We start from the raw sequence: 7500 nt of genomic DNA, 5'->3' as shown, positions 1-7500 counted from the left end.
ATTCGAAAAATAAAAAAAAAAGAAAAACACCTTTTCTCTCTCTCGGGGTAAAAGAGTCGATGTGTATTGTGTATAAAGGTTCTGCGAGAAGTCTCGTTTTGACGTGTGTTCCGCCGATAACGACGATCCTCCGAAACGGGGATACAGAAACGTTACACCTCACAACACGATCTCCGTCTCTTCTCTATAGCAGAAACCGATAAAAATACACCTCCCGAAAGAGAGTATATGGTGATTCTTTTTATATATATATATTTCGAAATTCAACTGAACGTGGCGGAAGCGCACGGTGGTGGTCCAGCGAGGACACGCGACGACGGGGAATAAGAACTATTCGACCCGTTACGAATACGCATGCTCGTCCCGCACGATTTTAACACACACCGTGTTTTTCTCTCCAGTCGTCAAAGCGTTCGTGCGTCGAATTCGAAAAATAAAAAAAAGAAATACACCTTTTCTCTCTCTCTCGGGGTAAAAAGAGTCGATGTGTATTGTGTATAAAGGTTCTGCTGCGAGAAGTCTCGTTTTGCCGTGTGTTTCGGTAACGACGATCCTCCGAAACGTACATCTCATTCGTAAGAGAGGAAGAAAACAATCTCCCTGGGGCCAGTCGGTAATATACCGACATACGACGTGTCGTGCACATCCGTCTCACGCACGGTATACAAAATATGAATAAAACGTGTGTAGTCTCTCTCTCTCTCGACTTCTTAATATTTTCTTTCACCTCTGACGCATCATTTCAGGTGACGTCGGGAGCGCGGGAAAAAAAATTTTTCTAAACACACGAAACCGTTCATCTCACGAACAGCCGAAAAAGTTGTCGCTCAGATCCATATCGCAGTGGAGCGGTATCCGCGGGCGGTCGTAATTGAACGACGCACGACGCCGCGAACACTCACGCGAGTCCATACAAACGATTCCGATCGTTTTGCAACAACTAGAACGTACACTGTCCGTGAAATTCACAGAATTTTCGCGTGTCCGCGACAAACGCCGACGAGACACCCATCGTTCGCTCGTACGTAGCATCCTTCTCTTAACCCGACTCAGAAACGTTCTTTGCGCCCTTCGGTAAAAAAACGTTCGATCCGAAGAGGTGAACGACGGCGGGGATTTGACAGAGCTACGCAAGCAGTGTATGGTACGTAAACGACCCTCAGCCAGGCGTGGTCCAGGAATTGTATCCGTGGACCGCAATGTGCGTTCGAAATGTCGATGTTCATGTGTCCTGCAGTTCACACGTTGACGCGCAATTAGCTGCGTTCTTCATCGACCCACGAGCCAAGTGATCCACCGTTCAGGGTAATCGTATAAATTTTATATTTCACATATATAATTTTATTCTCATTTGTTCGACCTAATATCTCTCTTCTTTCAAAGAGAAGATAAAAGTTGATACCTGAATCTCCGACCAGCGCGCGAAGGAGATTCAGGCGTCGCCTTGGAGACGACACCGAAGCCTTTCGAGACGAAAAACGTTCAAGTAATATGTATATATTTCTCGACGTTCCGGGCGTATAGTGCATTCAAAAACCCGCGAAAGACGCAGAAGACTCGCACGCGTGGAAACGACGGGGATATATTTTGTATCCTACCCGATACTGAATCCATCGCGTGCAGTCGACCCTCGCGTTCTTCCGATCAGACGCATCTATTGTTGCGCGCATGTTTTCGCGTCGCATCGCGCGAAACGTTGCACGAATCGTACCGATCGATCGATTGAAAGCAAATAATGAAAAAAGACTTCACAGCTGGCTCTTTGCCGGTCATTCGTCCCATGTTATCTCTTGCCGCGAAATTGGCGCGCAAGAGTTGGGTGTCAGACGCGCGGCTTTAAAACGAGCTTCACGGCCGGTCCCTTCGTTACCGCTTTCGTTCTTTCTCTCGGAACGACCATGAACGAACACGACGAGCGACGCTACGGCATACACACGTCCACGGATTCGATTAAAAAAACAGACTTCACAGCTGGCTCTTTGCCGGTCATTCGTCCCATATTATCTCTTGCCGCGAAATTGGCGCGCAAGAGTTGGGTGTCAGACGCACGGCTTTAAAACGAGCTTCACGGCCGGTCCTCTCAATTCCGTGTACGGTACACGCAAGATGCGGGTTCCACTTCCAGACTACCCGGTCCCTTCTCTCTACGAGAATCGATAGTAGAAGAACGGCTCGAAAACGCGTCTCAGAGACTAGGGGAAAAGAAGCGGTATGCGAGCGAAACGAAAACGCATTATGGAAACGTCGCGAAACAATGTTCGACGGTTGCTCGGTTCCAATCGTGCGGCCGTTTCAATTTCTCGTGCGCTTCACCGTCCCTCCGTAACTCTGGCCGATCGCGTATACCGAAGAGCCGACACGCGCAAAAACCACAGGCATTGTATACTGTATATATATATGTTACAGTCACAGCCTTCGCGCGTTTTACTCTCCGACGCGGGGTTTCCACGACGAAAGAGAGACAGTTTCGTGGCGGGTGACTCGGCCGAATCGCTACGACGGGTATTTCTATTATAGAACGAATCATCGCCACCCTTTACCAGTGCCCGACGAAGGAATCACAAGGTCATCTGGAGTTTACAATGCCAGCGACGGTAATTCCAACGAAGACCCGATAAGTCAACTCATCGTTCTATTTCTCCCCGTACAGAAAAGCGAATCGACGCTAACGCACCTCGCGCAAGCACGAACGTTCTCTTCGCGTGGATCATCCCATCGTCGAAAGATGTAAAGACGCATTGGAGATCGTGGTCTCTGGCGGGCTCATTGCACGCCCCACTGCATATCTTTCCTCGAATCGAGAATGATTCGTCCACTAAGGCTGCGAAACTACGCGTCGAGGAAACTAGGGGAAAGAAGCGGGATGCGAGCGAAACGACAATACATTATGGAAACGTCGCGAAACAATGTTCGGCGGTTGCTCGTTTCCTCCTGCGGACGTTTCATTGCTCGGGCGCTTCACGTCCCTCCGTAACCTTCGCGCGATCGCGTGCCCCGGAGAGCCGGCAACCGGTGAACCACAGGCGTATAAACTATAGTCTTCTATAGCAAGCCTTCGGCGGTTACTCTCCGACGCGGGGATTCCACGACGAGAGAGAATTTCGTGGCGGGTGACATCGGTCGAAACGCTACGACGGGTATTTCTATTATAGAACGAATCATCGCCACCCTTTACCAGTGCCCGACGAAGGAATCACAAGGTCATCTGGAGTTTACAATGCCAGCGACGGTAATTCCAACGAAGACCCGATAAGTCAACTCATCGTTCTATTTCTCCCCGTACAGACAAGCGAATCAACGCTATCGCACCTCACGCATGCACGAACGTTCTCTTCGCGTGAATCGTCCCATCGTCGAAAGATATAGCCGCTTGGAGATCGTGGCCCATCAAGTTCTTCCGTAACTCCTGCGCGATCGCGTACCCCGGAGAGCAGGCAACCGGTGAACCACAGGCGTATAAACTATAGTCTTCTATAGCAAGCCTTCGCGTTTACTCTACGACGCGGGGATTCCACGACGAGAGAGATTTTCGTGGCGGGTGACACGGCCGAATCGCTACGACGGGTATTTCTATTATAGAACGAATCATCGCCACCCTTTACCAGTGCCCGACGAAGGAATCACAAGGTCATCTGGAGTTTACAATGCCAGCGACGGTAATTCCAACGAAGACCCGATAAGTCAACTCATCGTTCTATTTCTCCCCGTACAGAAAAGCGAATCGGCGCTATCGCACCTCACGCAAGCAGGAATGATCTCTTCGCGTGGATCGTCCCATCGTCGAAAGATGTAAGACGTACAGAAATCGTGGTCCATCACGATTATTCGTAACTCTCCGAGTCGCGTATCTGAGAGTAGGACAAACGGAGAACCACAGGCATAAATAATACTATATGTTTCTTATATAGTTAGCCTTCGCGTTTTACTCTCCGACATGGGGATTCCACGACGAGAGAGAGTTTCGTGGCGGGTGTCTCGGCCGAATCGCTACGACGGGTATTTCTATTATAGAACGAATCATCGCCACCCTTTACCAGTGCCCGACGAAGGAATCACAAGGTCATCTGGAGTTTACAATGCCAGCGACGGTAATTCCAACGAAGACCCGATAAGTCAACTCATCGTTCTATTTCTCCCCGTACAGAAAAGCGAATCGACGCTATCGCACCTCGCGCGAGCACGTAACTACTCTTCGCGTGGATCGTCCCATCGTCGAAAGATGTAAGACGCACGGAAATCGTGGCCCATCAACGTTTTTTTGTAACTCTGCCGATCGCGTATCACAGAGCCGAGACGCACATACCACAGGCGTATAATACCGTTTTCTTTCGTATGGTAAGCCTTCGCGTTTACTCTTCGGCGCGGGGTTTCCACGTCGAGAGAGACATTCGTGGCGGGTGACATCGGTCGAAACGCTACGACGGGTATTACTATTATAGAACGAATCATCGCCACCCTTTACCAGTGCCCGACGAAGGAATCACAAGGTCATCTGGAGTTTACAATGCCAGCGACGGTAATTCCAACGAAGACCCGATAAGTCAACTCAACGTTCTATTTCTCCCCGTACAGAAAAGCGAATCGACGCTGTTGCACCTCACGCAAGCACGAACGTTCTCTTCGCGTGGATCGTCCCATCGTCGAAAGATGTAAGACGCACGGAAATCGTGGCACATCACGTGTTTTCGGAACTCTGTCGACCGCGTATCTCAGAGACGACGCGCGCGAACCACTGGCATATACTATTATATATCGCGTTTTACCCTCCGACGCGGGGATTCCACGACGAGAGAGAGTTTCGTGAGCGGGTTGACTCGGAAGAAACGCTACGACGGGTATTTCTATTATAGAACGCATCATCGCCACCCTTTACCAGTGCCCGACGAAGGAATCACAAGGTCATCTGGAGTTTACAATGCCAGCGACGGTAATTCCAACGAAGACCCGATAAGTCAACTCAACGTTCTATTTCTCCCCGTACAGAAAAGCGAATCGACGCAATCGCACCATACGCGTGCACGTAAACAACTCTTCGCGTGGATCGTCCCATCGTCGAGAGACGTAAGTTTTCATAGTATGAATTCGCGTTTTACTCTCCGACGCGGGGATTCCACGACGAGAGAGAGTTTCGTGAGCGGGTTGACTCGGAAGAAACGCTACGACGGGTATTTCTATTATAGAACGCATCATCGCCACCCTTTACCAGTGCCCGACGAAGGAATCACAAGGTCATCTGGAGTTTACAATGCCAGCGACGGTAATTCCAACGAAGACCCGATAAGTCAACTCAACGTTCTATTTCTCCCCGTACAGAAAAGCGAATCGACGCAATCGCACCATACGCGTGCACGTAAACAACTCTTCGCGTGGATCGTCCCATCGTCGAGAGACGTAAGTTTTCATAGTATGAATTCGCGTTTTACTCTCCGACGCGGGGATTCCACGACGAGAGAGAGTTTCGTGAGCGGGTTGACTCGGAAGAAACGCTACGACGGGTATTTCTATTATAGAACGCATCATCGCCACCCTTTACCAGTGCCCGACGAAGGAATCACAAGGTCATCTGGAGTTTACAATGCCAGCGACGGTAATTCCAACGAAGACCCGATAAGTCAACTCAACGTTCTATTACTCCCCGTACAGAAAAGCGAATCGACGCAATCGCACCATACGCGTGCACGTAACAACTCTTCGCGTGGATCGTCCCATCGTCGAGAGACGTAAGTTTCATAGTAAGCCTTCGGCGTTTTACTCTCCGACGCGGGGATTCCACGACGAGAGAGAGAGTTTCGTGAGCGGGTTGACTCGGAAGAAACGCTACGACGGGTATTTCTATTATAGAACGCATCATCGCCACCCTTTACCAGTGCCCGACGAAGGAATCACAAGGTCATCTGGAGTTTACAATGCCAGCGACGGTAATTCCAACGAAGACCCGATAAGTCAACTCAACGTTCTATTTCTCCCCGTACAGAAAAGCGAATCGACGCAATCGCACCATACGCGTACACGTAAACAACTCTTCGCGTGGATCGTCCCATCGTCGAGAGACGTAAGTTTTCATAGTATGAATTCGCGTTTTACTCTCCGACGCGGGGATTCCACGACGAGAGAGAGTTTCGTGAGCGGGTTGACTCCGAAGAAACGCTACGACGGGTATTTCTATTATAGAACGCATCATCGCCACCCTTTACCAGTGCCCGACGAAGGAATCACAAGGTCATCTGGAGTTTACAATGCCAGCGACGGTAATTCCAACGAAGACCCGATAAGTCAACTCAACGTTCTATTTCTCCCCGTACAGAAAAGCGAATCGACGCAATCGCACCATACGCGTGCACGTAAACAACTCTTCGCGTGGATCGTCCCATCGTCGAGAGACGTAAGTTTTCATAGTATGAATTCGCGTTTTACTCTCCGACGCGGGGATTCCACGACGAGAGAGAGTTTCGTGAGCGGGTTGACTCGGAAGAAACGCTACGACGGGTATTTCTATTATAGAACGCATCATCGCCACCCTTTACCAGTGCCCGACGAAGGAATCACAAGGTCATCTGGAGTTTACAATGCCAGCGACGGTAATTCCAACGAAGACCCGATAAGTCAACTCAACGTTCTATTACTCCCCGTACAGAAAAGCGAATCGACGCAATCGCACCATACGCGTGCACGTAACAACTCTTCGCGTGGATCGTCCCATCGTCGAGAGACGTAAGTTTCCATACTATGAATTCGCGTTTTACTCTCCGACGCGGGGATTCCACGACGAGAGAGTGTTTCGTGAGCGGGTTGACTCGGAAGAAACGCTACGACGGGTATTTCTATTATAGAACGCATCATCGCCACCCTTTACCAGTGCCCGACGAAGGAATCACAAGGTCATCTGGAGTTTACAATGCCAGCGACGGTAATTCCAACGAAGACCCGATAAGTCAACTCAACGTTCTATTGCTCCCCGTACAGAAAAGCGAATCGACGCAATCGCACCATACGCGTGCACGTAACAACTCTTCGCGTGGATCGTCCCATCGTCGAGAGACGTAAGTTTCATAAGTAAGCCTTCGGCGTTTTACTCTCCGACGCGGGGATTCCACGACGAGAGAGTGTTTCGTGGCGGGTGACTAGGCCGAAACGCTACGACGGGTATTTCTATTATAGAACGAATCATCGCCACCCTTTACCAGTGCCCGACGAAGGAATCACAAGGTCATCTGGAGTTTACAATGCCAGCGACGGTAATTCCAACGAAGACCCGATAAGTCAGCTCATCGTTCTATTTCTCCCCGTACAGAAAAGCGAATCGACGCTATCGCACCTCGCGCGAGCACGTAACAACTCTTCGCGTGGATCGTCCCATCGTCGAGAGACGTAAGACGCACGGAAATCGTGGTTCATCGCGTCTTTTCCTACTCTCTTGAATCGCAATTTCGTATAGAGCCTACACACGCGAACCACCGGCATATACTATTTCTTCTCTCATAGTAAGCCTTCGCGCGTTTT

General features: G+C 49.9%; 1 non-coding gene across 1 annotated transcript; it reads right to left on the bottom strand.

Moving 5' to 3' along the window:
• Positions 1 to 1153: 1153 nt before the first annotated feature.
• On the bottom strand, positions 1154 to 1308 carry LOC143175893 (5.8S ribosomal RNA). The gene has a single exon (XR_013000540.1). It is a non-coding gene; the product is annotated as a 5.8S ribosomal RNA (ribosomal RNA).
• Between the last annotated feature and the right edge of the window lie 6192 nt (positions 1309 to 7500).

The sequence above is a fragment of the Nomia melanderi genome, unplaced genomic scaffold (genome assembly GCF_051020985.1).
Source record: "Nomia melanderi isolate GNS246 unplaced genomic scaffold, iyNomMela1 scaffold0242, whole genome shotgun sequence".
Taxonomy (NCBI): domain Eukaryota; kingdom Metazoa; phylum Arthropoda; class Insecta; order Hymenoptera; family Halictidae; genus Nomia; species Nomia melanderi.
This window is presented reverse-complemented; position numbering and strand designations above follow the sequence as displayed.